Source organism: Monodelphis domestica, chromosome 3, assembly GCF_027887165.1.
Source record: "Monodelphis domestica isolate mMonDom1 chromosome 3, mMonDom1.pri, whole genome shotgun sequence".
NCBI classification, from domain to species: domain Eukaryota; kingdom Metazoa; phylum Chordata; class Mammalia; order Didelphimorphia; family Didelphidae; genus Monodelphis; species Monodelphis domestica.
In genome coordinates, this window is record NC_077229.1 from 369063001 (window position 1) to 369090970 (window position 27970).

Here is a 27970-nt window from a genome sequence, read left to right on the forward strand (position 1 = left end):
TATTTTGTTGTTAAAAAAACTGTTCTCTGAACCTTGATGCAATATTTATATCTATAAAGTAGTATATTTACATAAGATATAGTAGGAGAAAAAAGAATTTATAAGGACATGGAAAATGACAATTTATTCTTTCCTAAAAATACCATGAGGCACAAATTATTTAATCATAGTATTGGTGTTCTTAATAGATAAACATAATCAGTTTTTATGTGTGTGGTGTTATTTGAAGGCCTCCAGTTCTGTATCTCTAACTTTTTTGCTTTTGATAGTATCACAGTTCTCAATGCCCCTCAGACCTTTTATTAGTCTTCTCTGAGTAATCCTTTTTATTTCCCCTCAAAATCTCAACTTGGGTATAAAGTCCTAATGATTCTTTCATGGCAATATTTCTTACTGCTCTCCATTCTACTTTTACTGCAACCAGCCTTGTTCATCTCACCATTCTTCTCATTTAGACTATTGTAATTGCCTCCTAATTCCCTGCCATACATCCTTCATAGGACTGCCAAAATGCAGAGACCTTCCATGACATTCCTGCCAAAGTGTCTCCCCATTTTCAATAGGATAAAACGCAAAGATCTACACAATCTAGGTCTGGTCTATCTTGTCAGCTTTATTTAATGTTATTTCTCTTTGTACATTCTGTGTTCCAATTGAATGTATCTAATAGCCATTACTGAGTCTTTTATTCTGCCTCTCTGAATTCACTTGGGTTAAATTTCCCATGCTAGCAATGTATGTCCTTTCTATCTTTGCCTATTGAAATCCTTTCTTTTTTCAAGATTCATATGTAATCTTTTCCTTTGATCACCTTAGTAAACAGACCAAATAGTGGTGTTTTGGGGTCAAAGAATAGGCACACTTTTAGAACACTTTGGGCCTAATTCCAAATGGCTCTCCAAAATAGGTGGATCAGTTCAGAGTTCTACCAACAGCATATTAGCCTGTTAGTTACCCCTTCTACTCTAACCAGGCCGGCAAATATGCCCTATGATTTCTCAAATTGCATATACTACTTTCCCTTCGTGTTTCCTCATATCATGATTATTGTGATACATATCTTCACAATTCAATGTAAATTTCTTGAGGACAAAGAATTTGTGCCTTTTTAATCATTGTATCTCTGAGGATGACTTAGCACAGTGTCTTGTAAATAACAACCACCAGATAATTATTTGTTGAATAAATATTTTTAATTCTCTTTGAGTTCTACTCTATATGAAATCTCAACCCAAGAATATGAAATATAATGTTAATTTTAATCCTTTGAGACATGGATTTAGGTAAAATAAAACTAAGCTAAAGATAGTAGTTCATGACAATAATGTTATGAATGGGAACTGTACCTGATCAGAGGTAGCCCAGAGAAGGGAACTGACTTTGGATCAAGTCCTACCTCTGACATATACTGATACTCTGGGAAAGTGACTTAATTTATCAGGGCCCTTGGCAACTTTCTAAGACTGATAGTTGCAAATAAAGAGATAAATTGCAGATCTGTGTCAATAAAATGCATTTCTATATCAGAAATATCTTAAAATAATAAAATCTTGATCCTCACTATACTCCATCAAAAAAAGGGGGCACTTAATGATCAAAACATTGTCTGTAAAAACTTAAAATTGATCATTATGGAGATGTGAGTTTATAATATGACTCAGATTAATTGTTTAGAATCGTTGTAAACACTAACAAATCTGACAGGTCAGAGGGAAGCTTGAGTCTCATGGTAGAAAGTCACACATGTAGTATGCAAATGTATTGTCCACAATTGATAAGGCAAAATCAGATATCAGAGTGAAATATATTAGGTAAGTGATTCTAAGCTTCAGTGAAATATGTAGTAGGGGAAGGTAAATTAATTAAAGTTAGTGACCTTCTACTTTCAGAAGTTATACTACAAATTAAAGAAACAACCTCAAGTGTATTTCTTTTTTAACTCCTGTATTATTTTCATTGTGTCTTCTTTGGTACCTTTAGTGAATATAGATGCTTAAAAAAAGAGTAGGTCTTATAAATGAAAAGCTTGTACACTGTTATTACTGTAACTGTTATTAACATTACACATATTTAACATCTGAAGAGAATGACAAGAAAAATCTACTGTAAGCACAAAGGTTCTTGGGAAGGTGTCCAGATTGCTGTTGGGTAAGGTTTTCATGCTTAATTTAGCAACATTATGACAAAATACCATTGAATGGAACAATGAACATAGGTTATATCTTTATTTGTAAATTATTATGTTTAGTTTTTCAAACTTCCAGAGTCTTAAGATTTTATGTTGGTGTAAATTTATTTATTCTAAAATAGGGATGGCTGATAAGATCAACTTTCTGCCAGAGTAATGTAATACAAGTATTCTGTGTGTCCTGAATAGGGCACAGAAATAAGGTGAAGAACAATAAAAAAGAAAAAAAATAAAATCAGGGAATAAAAGACCCTAAGGACTAATTTTGTGTCTTTCATTATCTATTTTACCTAGGATCGAACTCATTTATATTACTTTCCCTGGGATCTTTTCTTGCTTGGTTCAGTTTTCTTCTAAGGACATAATACAAACCAACTTCATCATTTCTGAAAATACAGGTAGGTCCCCAGACTTGAATTTATCTAAGAAAGAAAACCTCTATTACTTGATGGATGTTTATATGCCTAAATTAAAATGTAGACTTTGCCAATTAAAAACAATAACATACATAGCCTGATCTTTTTTCTTCATTGGGTAAAAGTTGGGTGCTGGGCTAACAAAGTCTCTGAGTTACAGTTCAATTGTTATTCTAGAATTATAAGGAAGATTCTTTCATCTAAGCATAGAGCAGTCTTTTATAATGAAAAGAGCATTTATTACTTTTGAAGCCAGGAAATCTGGGTTCCAATATGCACTCTGCCACTTACTGCTTATATAGATTTGAACAAAACATTTCATTCACTGAGGGCTAAGCTCCTTCATCTGTAATGGGAGATCAGATTCTATATAGTTTATGATCCTTTCTAACTGTGAACCTATGATCCTATAATCATTATTATTTTTCTTACCTACATGAATAAGGACAAATAGAGAAGTTCTCCCTAGCAAATGACAGGTCTTATCAGCTGTGTAATACAACTGCTTGATGATGACCACCAGATAAGCAATTGAGTCTTGCTTTATAGAACATTTTCAATGCCTGATGGAATGGGCCTAGAATTGCAAGTGGTAATATCAGTGAGGAAAATCTATATGCATTTTCTGAATAGTAGAAGTCTCTTTAAAGATCCAAGTTAGGCTTGAGATAAGCAGATGGCTAAGTGTTTAGGTTGGTGGACCTGAAGTAAGAAAGGCCTAATATGAAATCACACTTCAGATACTTATTAGCTGTATAATTCTGGGTGTTTTATTTTAAAAAGTTTTAGATTCAGTGACTTCACCTGTAAAATAGGGATAACAGCATGTACTTCATAGAGGTATAAGAACTAAATAATTCAAATTACACAAAGTGATTAAGAAAATAAGAAAATAATGTATAAATTTTATTTTTATTAATTGATTGAGAAAAATGTAGAAAATAACTTTCTATGACTTCAAGAGTTTTAACATGTTTCACACATATATTCAAATGGCCACATAGTAATAGGAATCTAAAGGCATTGCTACAGTTTAGAATTTTTATTTTCACATTGCCATTGTCTGATGGATTATGTCTGAAAGATTTAAAAATATTTTTGGTTAGTCTGTAGGCTAATCTTCATCATTCCAAACTTTAACTTTATGTATTAAGTGAGAAAGCTGGCTTTTAGATCTTGAATTAGTTTCAGGTTTTAAGTTTTCAATTAATGTCATTGAATAGGAGGAAAAAAGTAAGTTATAGGAGTCTTAAATAACCCCACAGAACATTTTACAAAATGTTTTTTTTTTTAAACTCTGCTACAGTTTTCTAAAGTTTGGTTATGTTCTCCTATAATGATTAAATAATTTTAGTTAGCATCTTAATTAAAATTTGGTGATTCTGATTCAAACAACTATGCTTACTAGACACAATGCAATCCCAACTTTCTATGCAATGAGAAAGCGATTCTGAGACAGTGATGCATAAAGGAAAATGGAGATAAAGATATCTGAGGCAGTTCGGTACAGTGAAGACTGGAAGATCCAAGACAGAAGGGATATGGATTAAAGTCCTCCACTTTTAATGACATGAACCCTTAATTTCTTTGTAAGCTATTAAAGAGTAAGTCACTAAACCAAACTTGAACATAAGTTTCTTTTTTTTTTTTTTGTAAAAATGAAGATAGCAAACAGATCGACTATTTCAAAGGGTTGTTGTAAAAATTACATAGATATAACATATGTATAGTCTTTTGATGTTGAGAAGAATAAGAAGGTTAAGTCAAGAGAATATATTCAATCCCCACAATGTTTTTCTTCACCACTTGGCAAGAATAGGTAACAATGCAGAGAAATGTTTACTGTCTTAGTTTTTCTCTTCTTTTCTCAGTGGCAAACCATCACATGGAGCCAAGTTTTCTATCTGGTGCTTTAGATCATTTTTCTCATTATCAAGTATAATAGAGAAGTAGAGATATACTCTTCTTCTCAGTACAAGGCAGTAATAGAGAGAACACCCTAGTGTGTCATTGGCCAGGTTACCTGGCAATAAGTGACAGAGTAGAGAGAATCAAGTTCTCTTTGACCCAATTGTAAAGGATTTTATTTTATTTCTCTCTATAACCTTTAATCATTCAACATCCAAATTTTTTTCTTTGTATCTATCTTGCTTTTACTTAGGGTTTATAATAGAAATTTTACTTCTGTCTATGTAAGACATATGTTGCTCATAGCACTATTAACTAGTTACATAGTACTTGTTAATAGTTCCTCATAAATAAGCATTGAGGACCATGCCTCAATATGTCTTGATTGTAACATAAAAGTTTTCTAATCCTTCACATACAAATCATTGAAGCCTAATGTAGCTTCCCATTTGTTTCATAATCTACATCCTGTCATTTGCAAATGACAATTATCTCAAAAAGAACTCCAAGGAAAACTCAACTCACCAACAGACACTCAGTACCCTCAGTCAGATTTTGGCCTTAGAGAAGTAAAGATTTAAGGCTGACAACTCAGCAACTGAATTTCCTCAAAATCAGACTTATGCACTAAACAAGTGAACTGTTAAAAGTCACCTCTTACACACTTCAACCTTGGAATATTTCCCATTTTCTCAAACTTAAAACTTGGGAGCTAAGGTTTGATATGATTGGCGATAATTAGTATAATTTTTGTTAATGTTAATAGTCATAATAACTGTAATTTTGATATTATTTTAGCACTAGAATTATGATGATGGGTCTCTAATATAGCACCAATTAGACTAAGCTGTCCTAATGCCAGTACAGCAGACCATTTTGAACTTATGCATTATTCTGACCCATTTTAATCCTGTGTTGAGCACTTGGTACTTGCTGATTCTGATTGAAGAAAACATGTGGCTAGCTACAATGGCCTGAATCACTCTTCTTATCATATTTCATATAGCCAGGTCAAATTCTTACTTATTTTGGATCCTGTTAAAAGAAACTTCCTTTACTTGAGCCTTTCCTGAGCCTGGTAGCAACATGTAATCGTGAGAACTTCTCCACCACATTTAGATTTGATTAGGAATGTCTCTTCCCACATTTTACACTAATTTCCTGTTTTCTGGCAAGCCCATTTTAGGCTAAATTATTTCTGAGCCCCAACTTTAAGCATGTATTCCTCCCAGTAAGACTCCCTCTTTCTCACACTTGGTGAGTTTGTAGCTATGGGGAAGAAGCTTTATCTGGCTATATTGCCAGAGTGTGTATGTTTTTTTCCCTGCTTGTTCCACAACATAACAATAAATCTTTTGTTTGTACCAATTTCCCAAGTATTAATTTCCTGAAATGTCTAGATCCTAAGTCAAAAGGGAGATGTTGGTCTAGTTTCTCTCACCTGTCCCCTGACTCTCATATGACAGTAATATCAATTTCAGCATTTTAATTGAAATTAGCAATTGAAACCCATTTGCTATTACATTTGGAAAGTATTTCCTAAAACTATTTTATGTAATTAATCTTTGTATACATGTTGCTTCACAAGTTATACCTCCTCTTCAAATATTTAATCAATTCATTTTAAAACATTAACTATACCTTTTCCCCATTCACTGAAGAAGGCTCCAAACGCAGTAAGATTCCCACTAGGTATGGTCATCATGCTATGCCATGAAATGAATCTTCAGATTTATTAAAATTCTTACCTGTGAAGCTGGTAGACCTATGAGGAGGCGAGCCTGTGCTGATCAATGTGATTGGTAATCCCTGAACATTAATTCTGGTACTTCAAGCTACTTTTCCACAAATGAAAGTACCCTATTTCCAAAGGTTTTCTGTCAAGTCAGTCTGTGTCCTCAGGCTTTCAAGAATAGAACATGAGTAATTGACCATTTTAAATAAGTTTTATTGATATTTTTTGATTTTCATATCAGAGTCACGTCTTATGTTTTCTTCTCTCCAAAGTGAATCCTTCTTTGTAACAAATCAAAACACTTGAGGAAAGCAAAAAGACACAGCAATCATTTCGATGTGCAATATTCTTTACTTGTAGTTGATCCCCTCCTTCTTCCTACTCAAAAAAAGGAAAATACATTTACTCAGCCACCCTTGGGGACTAAGATCAGTCATCATGCTGAATCAGAGTTCAATGTTCTTTTTGTTGACATTTTTGCAGTCATTGTGCATATTGTTCTCATCCTACTCAACACTGCACCCATTCATACAAGCTGTTCCATGTTTCACTGTATTCCTCTTATTTGTTGTTCTTTACTGGTCAGCAATAGTCTATCAGTGTTGTATAGAATTACTTATTATATTAGTATACCATTATTAGTTCAATAATTCTCCCAAATAATGAGCAAATATTTGTTTTGGATTTTTTCCCCTCTACCACAAAATGTACTTCTATCAGTATTTTGGTTATTCTGGCTTTTTATTATTTTAAAAAATCTTTCATGTTATATATGAATACTAAAAGGAATATGGTCAAAGGATATGACCAGTATAGGATGTGGGAAGTGACTTGGGAAGAAATATCTGATACCCAGAATCAGCTAAAAAAGTAATACATATGAACTAAGGTAGGCTATTGCCTGAAAACCATCAGAGGGGTAGAAATGATAGTGAAACTGCTCACAAATGGTTACTAGTATGATGAAACAGATTGGGCTAAAGATGGTCCCTATTTCATATACTATTTGGATTGTGATTGACAGATACATCACACTTTATCTCAAGACTCTGATTTCGTTTTTCCCCTGAGTCTCAGAAATAGGGACAATCTCTCTCTTAACTGAACAAAATACTAGTGGAACATATATTTTTTCTTTTAGTTATCTCTAAAGGTTTCATCAATTTCATTGAAGAAAAAATGGAAATAAAAGCTGTAATATTATAAAAATATCAACAAATGAAATATGTTGCTAACTATCCCTAATAGCAGTCTATACGTCATCTGTGATTTGCTGGAGATGAAGGGAGAACACTAAGAAAGCAGGAAGTAGTAGATATATCTTTGATATATTTATTAATTATAGGGTTTTCTCTGCTTCAAGACTCAGTCTCATGAATCAAGTTAGCTATGTCTCAACATATATATCTGTATACATATATATGTATTTATGTATATACATATAATACTTTAATATGTCCAAAGCACTTTGTTTATATCATCTCATTTAATCCTTATAGCCATCTTATGAAGCAGGTACTTTAGGGATAAGTATCTTAATTTTTAGATGAATAAACTGAGGCTTATACAACCCAATAGTCCATGGTCAGAGGTTTGAATTCTTTAAGATTAAAAATTAATATCCAAATACTCCAAGTATTATATTTGATAAAATTTATTAATAATAACTAAAATAAAAAGCTAGAGTAAAATGAGGTGCTAACTCAGATGCAGTTGAGAGAAGAGAGCAAGAGGCAGAGTTACACACAACTATATACAATATGAAAGCTCCAAAATTGGGGATCAAAGAGGAAAGGAATGCTGGGAGATGTAGTTCAAAAGTACAAAATTTCTGTTTATACAGATTCCAAACCAGGTCTCTCCATACATCTCAACAAAGTATTCAGACAGAATATAGCTATTATAATGTTAGATGGGGTTTTGGTGAATGGATTACCAATTTGTTTGAACAGCATCTTACCAATGTGTAATTTAAAGATCAAATAAACTGTCAGCAATAAATTAGAACAAAAGTATAAGAATTTCAGAAAGTGGTCAAGGATATATAAATCAGAACACCAAGAATGAGAGGAGAAATGTTAGAGTAGAGCAAGTACAGTAATTTGAAGGACATGAGGAAATTGAGAAATGGTATGATAAACAACCCAATCAATACCAGGAGTCCCTTGTTAGTACTGACAGATTGGACATCTAGTTAGGAGTAATGTGTACAAAACTTTCAAAGGTGTTGAATGACGGCTGGAAATTTGAGAAAACGTTTCCTATAAAAGGAGGATAACAGTCTTGCGGGGAGAGTGGTAGGTCCATGTGCAGGAGAAGGTCTCAGCATATCTTATCTGTCAATAAAATCACACGTGGATACAGATGCTGCATAGAAGGTATTGAAAGTCAGAGCTCTCCCTACGGTTATATGTCTTCTGTGTAGTTCTTGTTTCCTAGGATTGCTCACAGGGTTGGATCCATTTAGTAAAAGAGCCTTGAAAATAAATATCTCTTCCATACTATACATGATTGACACAATCAAAAAAGGAAAAAAAAATATTACCCTAAATATGAGCAAATGAAATAACTTTCTATTTAACCAATCTCTCCACTATCCCATGTTAACATAGGCAATGATAAATTTATTTCATATACCTTCTTTGGAATAATGACAGATATTTTGTTCTCTTTTTAGATTCTTTTATTCTTCACCACTTTAAATACTATTCTAAGGGTTTTTTTAAGTTAAAATAAAAATAAGTTCCTTGTTCTTGGGGCAGCTAGGTGGCACAGTGGACATAGTGCCAGGCCTAGAGTAAGGAAGGTCTGAGTTCAAATATGGCCTCATACAATAGCTATGTGAATGGGCAAATCACTCAAGTCTTTTTGGCTCTGTTTCCTCATCTATAAAATAAATAAAATTAGCTGAAGAAGGAAGAGGCAAACGATTTATTATCTTTGTCCAAAAAAAAAAAACGAGATCACAAAGAAGTAGATGTGACTGAGCAACAATAACATGTTTAAGCCTTTTCATTCACTGTAGTAATGTAACCATTCTTCAACAGATAGCACCCAGCATCATCATAGGGAATTGAAGCACTTGTATTCTTTGTGCAAAATCTGAGCAAGGTTAATAGGGTTTACATTTTGATATACTTCTTTTCCTTTTATTTTTTTTAATAATTGCATTTTACAGAACAGCCAGCAGCCTGCCTTGATAGAGGTAGTTTTCTCATAAGATAGTGCCCACACTGATTCAATTTCAAGTCGAAAGCTGTTTTCCAAAAGATGTTAGATGGACAAATTTGGATATTCTGTACCTTCAAATGTTTCTGCTCAATGATCCTCAATTCGTAAAATACTCATGGACAGACACAAGGATGGCTGTACATAATCAATCAGGAATATTTAATTGAAGATGAAGCTTACTCTTCTCAGTAATTAAAATAAACAAATGAGAATGTAGCAAAGATGCCACTATTCCAAAGAGTATGTACCATCACTAAAATGCCAAGTAATTGAAATTATTTCAAGACTGGAATTGATATTTCTTTTGGAGACCAAAAAATATAATTCAATATTCTATCAGGTTCCAAAAATTGAGAACTTCTCATTTCTCATTATGGGAAAAATGGTCAAATGGCACAGTGCCTGGCCCATAGTGGATACTTATTAAATGGTTCATGATTGATTTATTAAAGTGTTGATCAGTTTAAAGCGATCAATTCAGAAGAAAAGACTTGGAATCTTATATCAATCCTTCCATGTTTGTTTTAATAATTAAACAGAATTTTAAAATAAGATGTTAGCATTGTTATATCCTTTAATAATTCATCTATATCCTTTAATGGCTCCAAAATCTGGATGTCTCCCAAGGCCCCAAAGCCCTATCATTCTGTCATTGGCCCTACACTCTCCTCTTTATGTTCACATCCCTTTTGTGTAAATCTCTCCCAAATTTGGATCTCTAATTCAAACCTTTCTTCAAACTTTTAATATTACATTTCCAAATGCTATCTGAGAATTTCTACCTAGATGACCTGTCAGTACTTCTAAAGCAACATATGCCAAATTATTTCATTTTAATTTCCTTTCACCAAACTATTACTTCTCCCTGAATTCCTTATTAATAAAATATTCTTCAGAATTATTCTTCTCTATTAATTATCAGAAATAATCACTATAAAATATAATTGATTCTTCCTTCTTAATACTTTCCACATTCATAATTTCATTTCTATTGTTTCTACTATTTTCCCTAATTCGGCCTTTCATTGATTCTCAGTCAAACCAAGGTAATATAACTATTGACCTATATACCTCTGATTCATTCTGTCTACATTGAGAAGCATGAACTCTACAACTTAAACATTTATCAGATCACAACAAAAATCCATTATGACATTCTGGGGATTAGTTGAGTTCAAGAGTTGAAAGGGATCTCAAAAGTCTTCATATCCAACCTATATATGACAAATATCCTTTACTACAACATACATTATAAATTAGAGAGGGTAACTTGAAGATCTCAGATAATGGTGAATTTTCCATTTTATAAGGCAAGCAATTGCAATTGTGGACAGTTCTAGGTACTAAGAAGCTTTTCTTTAAATAAAGAATTTTTTAATCTGTCTATCTCTTGTCCACTTTCCCTTTGCAAGTAGGCAACAACTCTACTTCAAAGAAGCCATTCATTTTTCAAATCAGGTATTCAAAATTTTTTTTAAAATAAAGATGTTCCTTTATTGTAAAATAATGTGTGCATTATCATATGATGATTTTGGTTAATTAAGTGCTCTAGAATGTAAAAGAGAATTCTTTGTTCTCTCTGAGTTTACACTTGTGAAAGAAAATCCTTTATTCCCTTTGTCTATTTTGAGTTAACACTTTTGTTAACAATAACTTAAGTATTCCTACTTAGTACTTCACCAGATTGTGAAGAAAATATTAACTCTCCTTTGTCTACTTTTGAATTGAATCAACAAAAGCTTGAACATCCTACTTAGAACTAGGTGGAGGAGCTTGCCACCTTTTCAACTCAATCATTCACTCTTCAATCAGCCAGAAATCTGTAAACTCTTTTGATGAGTATTTATATCTCCAGAAGGTGAGAAGTGTTTCTCACAAACACTGACCCCTAGGTAGTGCTGGGCAATTTGGAAACTGTGATTGGTCCTTGTGAAAAGGGGAAGGGGCAAGAAGCCAATATAAAAGGCCCTCAATTTCTAGGGCTAGAGGAAGTCAATTCCAAGAAGGATGTCAGCTTCAAAAGGACTTGGACTTCCAGAAGGAAGTTAGCTTCAAGAAGAAGGTTGGCTCAAGGAAAAGAGTTGACCTCAGGAGTCACCTTTCATCATCTTGACCTGCCTCTTGGAGGGTACTTGGATGAATGGAAAGCTGGCTTTCCCTTCTTGTCTTCTGGAGAGAGTTTAATTCTGGTTGAACATCAACAAGTCCTGGCTGAGTCTAGGACTGGAAAAATATTTAGTTAGATAGCCTAATGTCTTCTCTACCCTTCTCTATTTCTCTGCTTTCACTCTTTCTACCACTTTTATAAATAAAAGCTATTAAAAGTCATTTAGACTTTGAGCAATAATACTTAAAATTGGTGACTACCATATTATTTATAATTTTTATATATTTTAGTCAAACCTTTAAAATTTTATTCCTTACAAGAATATAACTTAGTATTATAGTATTGTTATGCAAGTAAATATCCCTAATATTACTGTTTCACCTCATGGTTCATTTTTGAGGAACTATTTAGTTATTTAGGGGTATGTTGTTAATATAATTTCATATAATATTACACTTAGACCCTTCTCAACAGATAAATATTTTAATTGTTTTCTAGCACCTCCTAATGCAAACTATTTGAGTGACCACCTATTCTACTTATTTGTAATATAACATCATAATGATGACATTTGACTATGCATAGCAGGCAATAACAAGTCTTCCACCTCCCCAGAAAGGCTTCCTCTCCCATGTTTCTCATTGTTAACTTCTCTGAACTCTCCTGTGGTACTTTTCTTACCTCACTTTAATTATATATGGATCTTATCTCTCTTAGTAATTTATAAATTCCTTGAAGGCTGGGATAGTGTTTATTCAGGTTCATATCTTTTCCACAATATAGGCATTCAGTAAATACATATTGAATTAATGAATAAATTACAAACGAGGGCTCTGAGATACAGCTAAATCAGAAGGAAACCCTCCCCCATTAAAAATTGATTCTCCCCTTCCATTTCCTGGGTCTCTTAAAACAATACTTCAATTTACAGATTACATGATTTTATGGTAATTCATTTTCTCGTCTAACAAAATATTCATTACGATAAAAACAATGAATTTTACAATTAAAATCATTGGAAATAAATTTAGAGAAGTGGTGATAAAGAAAGAAGAGTAGGATGAGAAATACATGTATTATTGAATGAGGTTATAAAAAAATTAGATAAGCTTCCTATTGATTATTGTTTAATGTCACACATGATTGGTGACATTTAGGTGCCTTAATCAGGTGGAAAATTGGCATAAATATGACTTTTATAAAGAGAAAGACATATAAATAATTTGGGGGAGAGTTCTGCTAAACTCTCTTTCAATTTCAACATTTGCCATTAAAAATTCTAAAGAATGGGGACTACATTATTTCTAAACTTCATAATATTCTCTGTACCCGGAAGAGTCTGTTGAACCAAGTTAGTGTTGATGCTTTTTGTTTGTTTTCCTTCTGCTGTCTTGTATAGGTTTATTCCAATGTTTAAAACTGGAAGCTACATTTAAATTAGTTTGTGCAAGATTCTGTGACATACATTCATCTTCAAAACATAGAGAAATCCAACAAAAGTAATGTTCAATAATTACCATCTCACATTTTGACTTCTTTATTTGGAGAAGAAAAATTTCCACTTAAAGTCTCAAACAGCTATTTGAGAAATGGGGTGCTAGAGTTCCCTAAAATCTTGCTGGAGATTGCTAACTCTATTTCAAGTTGCCATTAATTTTACCATTAATTTTTATTTTAAAATAAAATATCATATGTAACATAACAATGAAAGAATATATGCTATTTGGTATAAGTGGGCAATAAATTATAATAAATAATCATATTCAAGAAGAAAAAAAATTCTCACATTAGATATGTCCAAAAATCTTTCTCTTTCTTATTCTTTTACTTTTCCCTCTCTAATTTTTCCCCCTCCCTAACAAGGCAGGTAATGTGGTATAGATTGTACATATATTATCACATAATACATATTTCCCTGTTTGTTATGTGAAACAAAACAAAACAAAACAAAACACACATTGCTTAATCTAGAGAAAAACTCATGGAGAAAATAAAAAAAGTAATGACATGTTTCAATCTATATTCAGACTCTTCTATGGCAGTTCCTTCTGTATCAGTAGAAAGCCTTTTTTTGTCATGAGTCCTTTGAAATTGTCCTGGATTCTTGCCTTGTTGATAGTAGTTTGGTTATTCATAGTTAATCATCATCCATTTTGTTTGCAACATTCTCTTGGTTCTGATCACTTCACTTTGAATCACTTTATATGTCTTTCCAGGGTTTTTGTGATAATATTAAATTCCATTACAATAATATACCACATATACATATGCAATCATGTACCACTTGTTCAGCCATTCCCCAGTTGATGAACATTCATTCAATCTCCAGTTCTTTGCTAACACAAAAAGAGCTGGTATAAATATTTTAGAAAATATGGTTTTCCTTTTCTTTTCCCCTCATCACCCTAGGAAATAAACCCAATCCTGATATTACTGGGTCCAAAGGTATACATAGTTTTATAACTCTTTGAGCATAAAATTCTAAAAGTGAATTAGAATATTATGTTATCTATTAACATTTTAAGGGATCTAGAGAAGGGGCTGGGATGAGGAAAAGATGAAATATTCTATAGTTCTTAGAATTCAAGGACAAACTTGAACATGGAATGAAATCTAAGATTTTAATTTCCCGGGCTTGCCTCAAAGCACTGTGTCAGCTTAATAGAAAATTTTAGTATATTTTTATAGGATCCTTGTCTCCATTAGTGTAGAGAACTTCTACTGAGTAAATGCCTTCTACCAGTGTAGTTCACAGGTGTCTATTCCACAGTTTATAGCATAAAAGAATGGTCTAGGGATACAAATGAATTATCTAAGATCACATAGGCAGTGTGATTTTCAGATACAGGGCTTAAACTCATATTTTGCCCTCTATTACTAGGTCTTCAACCACTCTACCAGGCTGTACTTTCTTGCCAACTAAGTATCATATAAAGTTATCTTTGATTTTTGTTTGTTTGTTTCATGCAGTACCTCATTCCTAGCAATCTAAATTAAAAACTTATTTTCTATGAACTTGCTTTTTATTTCTAAAACATTGATAACTATACTTCATAATTGGTTTTCTTTGTAATCCTATATTTTTTATTTTATGCACTTAAAATATTATTCTGAGAAATAATTCATAGCCTTCATTTGACTACCAAAAGGATCCATGACACCACAAAGATGAAAAATCTTTGCTTTATATATTAATTATAATTATAAGGCAATGTAAAGGCAAATGTATGAAGAAAATATACCCAATTGGATTGTTATGAGAAATTTACCTGAGGTCATGTGCTAGAATTATTATGAATTTATTTTTAAAGACTCTTTGATAGGAGCTGACTTTGTTTTAATTTGTCTCTTTCTTTCAAAGGTAAAGAAAGCAAAACAAATATAATATATTGAAAATTTCCCACATGAAAAACCTTTTTTTTAGCCCTTACCTTCTATCTTAGAATCAATACTGTGTATTAGTTACAAAGTAGAAGAGTGATAAGGGTTAGGAAGTGGGAATTAAGTGACTTGCCCAGGGTCATACAGTTAGAAAGTGTCTGAGGCCATATTGAACCCAGGACCTCCCATCTCTAGGTCTACCTTTCAATCAATTGAGACACCTTGCTGTCCTTATGGTACTTTATCTTAAAGAACTGGTTATATTCTTATCCTTCATCTTTGAGCAGAGCACCTCTGAAGCAATGGAACAAGAGACTTCTGACTATTCTGAAAAAATGAATTGTGTTTACAAGGTAAAACAAAAAAAAATTGCATGATTCTTAAAATTCAATGAAGCTGGAATAAAGACACAATTTATGAAATAAAATCTGCCATTAACACAGGTCCAATTCTCAGACCTCTTCTATTCCCTTTATATATTTACTTTTACTCCTTGGCCAGGAAGTTGTTCCATTCATAGAGCTTCATCTGCAAGTACCTATATGGAGATGACTTACACATCTCATAACCAGCCATCATCTCTAACTTCCCTCCCACACCCAAAGTGTCTGCTGTTCTACAGACACTTCTACAGACACTGGATGCCTCTCCAATAAACTACATCTGTGTACTTACCAACAGTACAAAAGACAATTGTTTTTAAACAAGGCTTTACAGACTAACTCAACCTGACACTGCTCACAACTCTTAATACTTGTTAGTTGTGAGTGGCTGTGGATAGGTTTTCTATCTATTTTTATTTGTGCTATCTCAAAGAAGTCATATCTTCAACAAATTCAGTTCAACAAGTACTTTTAAAATACTTCCTATACCTTCTTCTTCCTTAATAACTCTCCAGCACTTCCATCACCATCTTGTAAAAATATTAAGGAATAATTTTTTGTATGTATACTTGATATTATTGAGAAAGTCTTTTAAGCTTTACTCACTACAATGACAGTATAGTAACAGATCAAATAAGAAATGGACAAAAAAGGCAACTGTGCATTTCTTTTATCTTTTTTTTCAATTGCATGAAAAGGTCTTTTAAAATTCAAAACTAACATTTATTTTAGTGGTACTCTTGTAAAGCAGATAAAGCTCTAAATAATCAATAATTGGAAAAAGCATGGTCTGGTGGCAGTGCCTATTGCAATTTCTGCATTGTAACTTAGGAGGTTGTTAAGTTGTATTTAGGTTTAGTTTTTCTATTTAAACATTTTAAGAGTATATATAATACTTCTTGGATTTCTAGGACAAAACTGAACATGGAATGAAACCTAGGGCTACAATTTCCTGGGCTTGCCTCAAAGTACTCTAAGAGGTTAGCATTACAATTTTATCTTTGCTATTTCTATAGTCTATCTGACATCAATCAGGTGCTGGATGCTTTTGTGTCACTCTCTAAAATGATTCTTATAAGTCTCTCAGGATAATGTAAGTAGGTATTCAGCCTTAGAAATGTCTATTCTTTAAGTTCCAGAGATTAGTTCCGTAATAAATTCTGCTGACACAGTGTCCACTTTTAGAGGTAATCCTTGAAATAAAAATCATCTTCTTAAACCTGATTTTTGCCAGATATGGAATTCTTCAGTGTTTTTATTTTGGTGCATCTTTTTGGCCTCAAATCACAAGAGAGACAAAATTGCTGGTTACTTAGCATTTCTAAGGCTGAAAGACGTTAACATTTTTTTAGGATAGGAAACTTCTGGCAACTATATCATTTCAGTGTGCTTTGTATCATTTGGGTACATTGAGTCCTTAACTTGAGCATACTCCTACATATAAACATTCTGTATTGCTGAGCAGTGCTTCTGAAAATGAATGTGTTATTTGACATGGCTCACATTTCCTGCTGCATGTCATCCCCTCAATAACAAGTGCCTATTGACTCCTAGTATGAATATCCCCTGGATGTGCTTATTGCAGTCTTAGCCAGGGAAAACCACTGGGGAAGGCTTACAAGAAAACATTTTGTTTTCAAGTATTTCCCGGGGTTGCATATTGGTGGTGCCTCAGCAAATGCTTCAGGAGCAAGCAAGTAGCCTAATGTTTTGTTTCTTTTTCGCTAGAGACAGCAAAATAAACTTCTCTAGAGAATGGCTAAGGGTGGAGTTCTTAAATGAAATTGTGTGACCCCAAAGCTCAAAATTTCATTACCTCTTCCCTTTATTTGGTGTGGTTTTCCCATTCCTTGTTTTTCTATAGCAATCCATCAGGAAAAAGATATGGGAGGCATTCTTTCAGCTTCAGCCAAAAAAAAAAAGGTAAGCATTTAAAATCTGAACAGTGTTATAAAAAAATTAGTCCACTTAACCGAGAAGCTGCATGATGCAAGGCATCCAGAAATGCATCACAGCACTGATCCATGTGTGGTACACTGTAGCCAAAAGATCCAAAGGATGGTAAAGACAAGCTGTTTCTTTTCCTCTTTCTGAGAGTTGGTCTACAAATCTGTGTCCCCCTACCTCTGATTTGAAACACCTGCTGTACCAATAAGATATAAATGATTTCATACTTGTATAAATGCATGATTCCACATGTATACACACATGTATTTACAAGCATATGGATATGTATATCTATGTATGCATATATACTTTTTAATTTCAGGGAGGACTTTTTATATAATGATATAGTATTACTTTAAGAGTTGACTGTTTGCTTCTCTATTTAATCTCATATTAGGGCCCCAAATTAAATTTTATCCTTCTAGGAAAGAAATCTCCAAAATATACTTCCTAGCTTTTCTAAAGGTTCAGAATAACCACATGTAGATAATTTTAAATAGCTGGGATCAATAATAACATCAAGAGTAAAAAAAAAACAAATTCTATTTAAATGACACTTTACATATTTTTGTATTTTTTGGGGAAAGGAGCTAACTAATAAGTAGTGCACTCTTTCATCCTTATACTTGGGGAGGGGGTAGAGTAAACAGAAAGCCACAGTAAGTTAAAGAGTATTCCTTACCATCTTTTCTCAGCCTTGATAACTCGTTTATACTTATAATTAGATTTGCTCTTCATGCTCAAGCTTCCTAACCTAGTCACCTTCAGTTGATCCTTCTAACCACACAATGCCATGACACACCATTTTATTGGAAAGGAGGTTCTACGATATTCTATAGTTTTCTTAACAGGTATAAATCCTCTACTGATTGCATTTTAAATGTACTACACTGGGCAATTTGAAGAGGCTCAGCCACATATTTACTAAGTAACTTAAAACCTGATGCAGTTGAGAATGGACTCTGGTTGGAGACAGTGTTAAAGAAAGTTCAGCTCTTGGCATTAATTTTGCATACAGTCAAGCGGCACTAACACACTGTTGTCTGAGGCTGCGGAAATTATATACAGTTACAATTTATGCTGGGGTAATATCGAGGTGAGGTGATCATTTGTGTATGTATGTGTTGGAGGCACGGAGGCAGCAGTAGGGCAGGTTAGGAAGCCTTTGCAGTTGCTTTACATCTTTATAGATGTAAAGCTGGGGCTTGGGGGGAGGGGAAGAGAGAAGGGAGAGATCCATCTCCTGCAAACCCTTAGGTGCCCTGGCTAGATTGGAGTACGGCATTAAAGGACATCATTCAAGCTAAATCTCAGTGCCACCACCAGACTATGGATCACTGATGAATGAGCCAGCAGTTGAATGTTTAGCAGGCTGTGACGACTTTGCACTGAAATATGAAAATTTATTACCAGCTTGCCACATCACTGCCTCTCTGCCTGCTTTTCCTGTTCCCTCCGTGTGCGCACTCCCACTCCATCTGACAGCCAAACCCCTTCTTACCCCTGCCTTCCCTCCCCCACGCGGGATTGATGGACTAACTGTCACGGAGTCCCGGCTGTCATTTTTCAAGAGCTGTAGTCCTACAGGGTCCTTCTGGCAGAGACGCCGCTGTTAGACAAGGATTGCTTTTAATATTATTATTATTAACTATGCTTCCTACCAATGACCTTGCTGAGAGGGTTAAAGAGGACCTGCGCCCTGGTGCGGTAGAATGCGCTCTATCCCAAAAGTGCTTGAGATGGAAAAAACAACGGGGCAGGAGGGAAAGAGAGTAAAGGAGAGAGAGAGAGAGAGAGGAAGGGAGAGAGAGACAGGGAGAGGAGAGGAGCGGATCAGGCAGACAGGCGGTGCCAGCCAATCAGAGGCGCGCTCCCGAGCTGCAGAAGCAGTGCATCTGAGCCGAGGGGTTTGGAGGTACCCGAGTCGGAGTCGGGTGGCTCTCTGAGGACTGGGAGCAGCTGTGCGGTGCTGTGAGCACTGAGAAAGTCCCCCTTTGCTTCTTGTAAATTAAGTTCCTTGTCACCAGTTAGGGCAAGTCAGCCAAGGTAAGGCTTATATGAATGGCACTTTAATCTATAGTAGCATTAAGATTTTTGGTACAGTGGGGCTGCTAACCCAGTACAATCAGAGTAAATAATAATCATTATCATAATAATATTTTGTAGAAGCTTCCTTTAGTGGGGGTTTCACAGCCCCTGATTGTTTATCTGAAAGTTGTGTCTAATGCCGTTAAGCCTTATCCTCATTGCTGTTGTAACATTTTTGTTTGCTTATCTAGGGATGTTGTGATAGAGCCAGTCTAGAGAATAAGGGTCTAAGAGTACAGCTGTATTTTCTGTATATTTTAATCTGTGAATGTGTTAATATTGGCTCTGCTCCGGAGTAAGTTGGGAGGATACTGGGCAAACAGGAACATTTTAATAGTAGGTGCATCCAAATAGGCTCTCACTTATAGATGTGTATTAAAATGAGGCAAAACCATTGTAGAGATGAAAAACTAACATTAAACTACAGATTTTAGTAGTGGTTTTTAATCATTGCCTTTCCAGGATTTGTGAAATTTCATGATATCTGAACACAGAAACTGCATTAGAGCAGTACTGCCCCCCCCCCTTCAAGGAATGCTTCCGTAACTGCTTATTAAGCCTTAAGATGAAACTTTTACTTTTTGAAAAGGGCAGTATAAATGATGCATGAAAAGAAATTAGTCTTCTCCTATAGGCATCTACCCCCACCCCTTAAACATTAGGAGATGTTTACTGTTTTATTAGCATTAATTCATTTCCCCACTTCAACTTCCTAAACTGGTGAAAGAAGGATGTGTAGTTCAGCATTTTAATAAGCATGTAGTTCAGGACTATAGCTTCTCTGTTTCATATTTGGTAAGAAACAAGATAAAATTGCAGTGTGTGTGGTGTATGCATGTGTGTCCTGTGTCAGTGCGTGCAAATGCATGTGTGCAAAGAGAAGATGATGGAGAAAGCAACTCAAATGTAACAGGTGCAAAGAAATAGAAATGGAATTCCCTAAAGTAGACTTTGAATTATGCTAGGTCTTATTTCCTTAATATTTTATTAAAATTCCTGCTACAATAAATGTACTTGCAGTTTAATTGACAATAAATTCTTCTGACACCTTTTTTTCTCCTTCCATTAAAAGGAAACAGAAAAACCCAAAGTAAAATAATAATTGTCTTCATTTACCTTAGGTGATGGCATCACTGTGTCTTGTTATGCAGCTTTGATAACTAAGTATAGCTGCTGGCTCTTTTCAAGCCTTTATTCTTAATTTTGGAATCAATGAGAGATTTCTGCAAACATCATGGTTTTCTTCTGTAATAATTGTCATCTGTGACAATTCTTGTAATGCCAGAGAATTTTTTAATTTTGATTTGAGAGCTTGAAATGTGGTATAACTCTCTATTGGGAAAAGATGGACATGATTCCATTAGAAAATTCACTTCCATTTCTTACCAATCTGATTTCAATAATCACTCTATTTTCTGTTGATGTCTTTTAATTCAAACTTCCTTAGCAATTATTTTTTCAAAATATTCACATAATAGATTAGTGTATTTATCTCTCTTCATAAGCCATGAGACCAAGTTGCATGTAAACATTCCAAGAAATGTTTTTGATACAATATCCTGGAGGTTTCTAAAATGGAAACAAAAGGTAATTCTAACAAAACAGTACTAATAGATTAGACCTCTTTCCCCATCCCTCTGTGTCATGAATAACATTGTAGGGTGATTCTGTCCTTTCTTGGTGCTCTTCTTTTCCTTCTTTGAAAAATCATTTATGTAAGTATGTACTCAGTGATATTATAGCTATTATGGGAGATGCAAAAAAACAAAGTTTGTACTTCCTGCCCTCATGGAGCTTATTATAGAGGAAACAATGTATGTGTCTTGTATTTATTTACAATAATGGGCTAATAAGCAGAGTGCTTTGAACACAGGTACTTAACAAATGCTTGTTGACTTGTCCAAATGTATGATTAAAACATGACAGTGCAAAGAATAAGTATAAACAAGGTATGTTCCAGAGAAACAAGAGGTTTCTTCTGAATGGAGTTGGAGAACAGAAAAGGATTTGTGGAAGTGATGGTATTATGACATTTCTAATACAATGGGAAAGCAATATAACAGACTGAAAGACAAGTAGTAGCTCAAAAAACAAGAGATTAACAATCTACCTTGTGTACTCAATATAACTGAATTTAGTTGGAAAGCTGTGCCAATAATACTTCAACACTTCAAGGAACTGTGGGTGTGAGTATTCTTTCTAACAAGAAAGATGATGACTTTTCTACAACTTAGACAACAACCTTCAAGAGTTATTCTGGACAAATAAGTCATTACCCTCTGGTCAACTCTGAGAATTTCTCTGAATTTCTCTATGCTACTCTTCAAATAACAATTGATCCAATTGTGAGTCTATATACTGCATAGATTTGACAGAACTTGTTTTCCCATAGTCAACTTTTAAAAACTCAGGGTTACCATCATCCCATGACAGAAACATGGAAAAAGATTTCAGGAGAGGATGGTTAATGTTTGGGGTTTATCTAAATTGGGAATAGTTAAACTTCTTAATGTCTAAATACTATAGAAGTTTGAAAGAGAGGGAAAAAGGAAGAAAAAACTTGTATTTATTTGGCACTTTAAAATGTACAGATCAAATTATGTACACTAGCTAATGACATCTTCATAACAATGCTTTGACACTAAGTATTATTACTATCTCTATTTTACAAATGAAGAAAGTGATCAAGTAAGTAAAACGATTTGCTAACATTCACACAATTTGTAAGTGTAGAGGTAGCACTTGAACCCAGATATTGCCTGAGCTCAGGATTATATCTATGCTATCTCTTTTGAGGAGAAGATGAAATGAGAACAGTTAAGGGAAAGTACAGAAGTCTGGTGACAAACATGCATTGGTTCACAATTTTGCCCAGAATACAAATTATAGTTTTGGTTGTTTAGTAATTTCAGTTATGACTGATTCTTCGTGAGCTCCTTTAGCATTTTCCTGGCAAAGATATTGGAGTGGTTTGCCATTTCCTTCTCTAGCTCATTTTACTTACAATAAGGAAATTGAAACAGAGTTAAGTGACTTGCCCAGGGTCACACAGTTAATATGTCTCAGAGGATATATTTCAACTCAGGTCTTTATGACTCCTGGCCTAGTCTTTTATCTGCTGTGTTGCTTAGCTATTCCAATAATACTACATATTTATGGTGTGCATATGTGTGTATGTGTGTGTGTGTGTGTGTGTGTGTGTGTGTGTATTCTTCTGTGGTCCCTTAACCTGCCTTTATTACAACTGTAATGTCAGTTTTCTAGTCAGAATACTAATATAAGAGAGAGAAGTGAGGTAGGAGAACAATTTGAGTTTACTCAAGTTACTTGTGATTCTCAACAAAGTTGAAATACCTTTCAGATGAAAATTAAAGCTACCATATAGCACAGCCCATTCCATTAGGAATAGCTCTTACTTATTATGAATTTATTCCTTATTTTGAGCTAAAATTGACCTTTCTATTATCTCCACTCACTGCTCCTAATTCGATCCTTGTAAAAACATAAAATAAATACCTTTTCAAAATGATAGCTTTTAAAATATGTGAATATAAGTATAATTTTCCCCACCTCCAAATTTCTGTCTTCTGTAGGTTAAACATCACAAGAAATAAAGAGAGTGAGAGAAAGAGAGAGGCAATATAGGGACAGATGATTGATATTGAAATATATAAAAATAAACATAATATATAGGTATAAATATATGTACATATATAAATTTAATATATATTCTATATAATGTATATAAGCATATATATAACTGTAAAATAATATCTAATTATATATGCTTATAGGAATATTATAAATATTAATTTTAATGCATCAGAACTCTTCAGTTATGAGTGTATTCTCTGCATATTTTATGGTATGATAATGATTAATGAAAGAGGTCAAATTTCTTTATTGATTATTTTTTGGTCCAGTTGTGGTGGATTTTTCTCTATATACTAAACCTTTGAATCTCTAGATAGATTGAGAGTGGTGGCTCTCATTATAAAAGGAAGTTAAGAGATACTGAATGATTTTAACAGGTTGATTTTATTTTTTATTATATCATATCATATCATATCATATCATATTAATCATATCATATCATATCATAATAAATATCAGACATTTCGAGCTGGAAATAATCATAGATACATGTTATTCTATCACCTGTATTTTACAGAGGAGAAAGCTGTTATTCAGAGAGGGAAAGGGACTTGCCCAAGGCCTAACAGGCATCCTGTTGCAGAGTCAAATTTAATACCCAGGTCCTTGGACCACAAACCCAGTGTTATTTCAACTATACAATAACTATATTTCAAAAATTAGAACTCAATGGCAACATTCTCACATAGCTACTCAAAGACAATGTTTGGACACCTAATTACATTTTAAATTTACACTTTCTGTGACATGATTCCCCAATATATGATGTTACCAAGTTTTAAAGAAAATAAAGTAGAAAATAATGGTTCAATAACTCAAGATCAGTTGGAATAGAATGATGGGTAAGCTGAGGACCATGAATACTTTGTAAAAACAGTATCTCAATATAATTGGCTTATATCATAATCTTTTATAATTTTATTTTTAACTACCCTGTTTTTTTCAGTGGGGGCCCATGGGCTTGGTCAGATTGTCAAAGTTATCCATGATATTCCAAAGAAGTTAAGTACCGTATGGACAAGATGGTTCCCTTTCTACTCAGAGATCCTGTGATTCAGATTGATTTTACTCCAGAAGCATTTTAATTTGTTTTAAAAAGGCATTACAAAGCAGATCACTGTGTACCAAAAATCTATTCTTGGAGAAAATGTGAAAGTAAGAAAATTCAAGGGCATTTACTTTAACATTCTGAACATACACAAATATAATATGAAAGCAATCAGAAACTATAGGTGAATGCACCTCAGGAATATGATGCTGATACTATTTTATAAACTTCCTATAAGTCTAAAAAAGGTTATGAACAAAATCACATCCCCTACATCATTTTTTTTTGTTTTCATTCTTGATATCGACAAAATAAGTCACTGAAAACACAACATTTTGTCCATCTAAGTTCTATATTATCGGCTTCATCTATTCAAACTTAGGACTCTTTCTCCTTGCAATTCTGTATGATTATAAATGCAAATAATTTTATATCAGTAAGGTAATTAATATCTTGGGAAGATCATCATTGTTTTATAGAATGTTTCAATAGTCGTGAATTAATTTGGACTAGGCTTACATTTAAACAGATAAAATAGAAATGATTAAGATATTCAGTTGCACAAATTTTGACCTTTTAAAATTTAGAAATAGGTTTATTGGAGTATTCTGTGTTAATTTATATATTGCCTTTCTTTAGAATAGGGTTGATCTCTTATACAAAACTACGTATATTTGTATTTCTGCACATACCTACAAACACACCTAGAAATATAAGCTCTTAGAGCTCCTTAAGAAGTCAAAAATGACAATTTGAATTAAAAAGTTTTCCTGTATCCCTTCCAACATTTATCATTTTCCTATTCTGTCATGTTGACCAATCTCATAAATAAGAGATGGTATATCAGAATTTTTTTAATTTTCCTTTCTCTAATTTAGAATGATTTAAAGCATTCTTTTATATGACTATATATGGCTTTGATTTCTCCATCTGAAGATTGCCTATTCATATCCTTTGACCATTTATCAATTCGAGAATGACTAATTTTTTTCTATAAATTTGATGTAGTTCTCTAAATATTTGAGAAATGAACTCTTTATCAGAGATACTTAGTATGAAATATTTCCCCCAGTCTTCAGCTTTCCTTTTAATATTAGTTGCATTGGTTTTGTTTGTATAAAAACTAATTTAATATAATCATAATTATCCATTTAATTTCTTATAAATTTACAACCAAAATTAGGCACAGCATAGATAACTAGTAATAACAATACTGGAACAGAAGCTGGGATAGAGTACATCTTTTTAATTATATATATGTTTTAATTATTCAAGAAAAATATTGATAGCATTAATAGTTCCTTTTATATGCTTTTTTAGAGTTCTTACAAGTATTTGAGGGAAATAGTGCAAGTACTGATTTTATATGAGAATATGCCCAGCCTCAGAGAAATTAAATAATTGCTGATGTTATATAGCATATATATGAGAACTAGGATTTTATACCCGGTTTCCTGAGCCCTTTCCATATAATACTAAACTGCCTTTCTACTTAAAAGTTGAAGTAGTTAGTTCACAATTCAAAAAGGTATTTCTTTCATTAATAATTCCTTTGAGAATATTATTCATATACTTGACCTATCAACTTACACTTGTTTTACAAAGCAACGTAATGGAGAAAATTAGATCAGACTTGAGATTTCCCTAGCCAGTATTTCTATTAAGTGCTAAAGGTTTTCATTTCGCTACAGAACTAGCTATCTTTGCCTAGGATAACAAGTACTATTCTGTCTTATCGTGGGCAAACATAAAATAAGTCCCTTTTGCACACCTCAGCAATATTCATAAGTGATGACTCCAAAATGATAAAACCATTAAATAAAGTATTCCCAAATGAATGTGTTCTTTAAGTAACCATTTCAAAAGACTGCTCACTTGTTCCAAAAATCCAGTGGTCAGTCTTTGCTCATATATTTCTTCTTCTTCTTCTTCTTCTTCTTCTTTGGGGGGTAGTTTTCTACTTGGTCAATTAGTGAACAACACAATATGGCTATTTGTTACTTGATATCCAAACTTTATGTTTGGAAGAACTGATATGATCACTTTACATACACATTTAGTCTACCATATTTGACTTGTATTGTTTTTTGTTTCTGAAAATCAAATTCATCCACTGAAAGGAAAAAAAAAAAGATTTGACCTATTTTAATATTCAAGCAACTATGAAGTCTCCTCTTAAGAAAACCACAATGGTAGAGATTTTGTTTAAAATTCAATAATAAAAATAATTAACCTTAAAGGGTTATGTTATTCCACATTAATATGATAACAAAATCACAATAATGACAAGGGAATTAATTGAAACATGTCTGTTTTTAAAAAATTATCTTTACTTTTTGTTTTAGAATCAATACTGTCTATTACTTCCAATGCAGAAGAACAGTAAGGATTAGGCAATGGTTGTTAAGTGACTTATCCAGATTTAAACCCATGACATTTTGTCTTTAGACCTGGCTTTCAATTCACTAAGATAGTTAGCTGCCCCTATGTGTCTGCTTTTAATTGAAGAACAAGACATGCTAATTTTAGTAGTGATGCTTGATTGAAATGATGTATTTGCGGTGAAATTATTTGGTTCATTTAATATTACTTGAATCTCTTTAAGCCACTTTCCCTCCTTTTGTAGTCATGATCCCCAGGGGAGGCTAATTTAAGCACTTTATGATGAAAAAATTCACTGCTTAGTAGCCACTCAGTGTGACGCTCACCTAAGATATGTCAGAGTACACCAGACTTCCAGGTGAGATTTGTTCAGCCTTGCCAGTATCATTATAATATTAAAGACCAGTTATTAGCAAATCCCTAAATCCCTGAAGATGTCCCGAGACCCATCCTCTTTATTCCAGTAAGGCCCATGCTCAAATCCAATTTTACTTACATAAACTTCCTTCCTTTCTTCCTTCCTTCCTTCCTTCCTTCCTTCCTTCCTTTCTCTCTCTCTCTCTTTCTTTCTTTCTCTCTTTCTCTCTTTCTTTCTTTCTTTCTTTCTTTCTTTCTTTCTTTCTTTCTTTCTTTCTTTCTTTCTTTCTTTCTTTCTTTCTTTCTTTCTTTCTTTCTTTCTTTCTTTCTTTCTTTCTTTCTCTCTCTCTCTCTTTCTTTCTTTCTTTCTCTCTCTCTCTCTTTCTCTCTCTCTCTTTCTTTTTTTCTTTCTTTCTTTCTTTCTTTCTTTCTTTCTTTCTTTCTTTCTTTCTTTATTTCTTTCTCTCTTTCTTTCTTTCTTTCTTTCTCTCTTTCTTTCCTCTTATCTGACTTCTCCCTTTCAATCCCCTTTTCCTATTCTTCTTTTGTCTCCTGTACCCTTCATATAAATGTCTCTCATGACTCTTTCCGAAGCCTTTTCTTCTCCAAAATTTCTCTCAGTGATCTCATAAGGTATCATATAGTCAGGTATTATCTCTTTGCACATGACTCTAAGATCTCATATTCAACTTTGATATTTCCTGAACTTCAATTCTCCAAATAAAGCTGTCTATTATGTATCTATACCTGAATGATCAATTGACATTTCCAACTCAGATTGCCCACAAATTTCCTCCTAAACCAGCCTTTTACAAACTTGCCTCTTTCTGCCATTTGTTACTATCTTTCAATTAATGCTAATTCATAATATTAGATTCCCTTAATTCTTCTCCATTCCCAAATTCATATTGAATTGGTTGTTAATTCTTGCTTATTCTACCTTTATAACATATTTTCCCTCTTCATTCCACTAACATAGGCAGTACATAGTTGAAGCTCTCCTTCCCTATCTCCTAGACTATTATAATAATGTCCTAATTGGTTCCTCTTTCTTTTAGCCTTTCCTTGCTCCAGTTTATTCTCCACAATGGGAAGAATCTTCTTCCTAAAACACATTTTCCTATGTCATCACTCCACTGCTCTAA

At 33.4% G+C, this 27970-nt stretch overlaps 1 protein-coding gene across 8 annotated transcripts in view; it reads left to right on the forward strand.

The window, feature by feature from the left end:
- CDH18 (cadherin 18) overlaps window positions 1–27970 on the forward strand; it is a 1512838-nt gene that overhangs the window by 794181 nt on the left and 690687 nt on the right. For 5 of the 8 annotated variants that reach the window (XM_056824266.1, XM_056824267.1, XM_056824271.1 and 2 more), the window contains one exon: window positions 2483–2586. The gene's annotated coding sequence lies outside the window, so the exon portion shown is untranslated. Of the gene's footprint in view, window positions 1–2482; window positions 2587–18551; window positions 19343–27970 lie in introns of those variants that run through there. The other 3 variants (XM_056824265.1, XM_056824272.1, XM_056824269.1) reach the window with 3 other exon arrangements.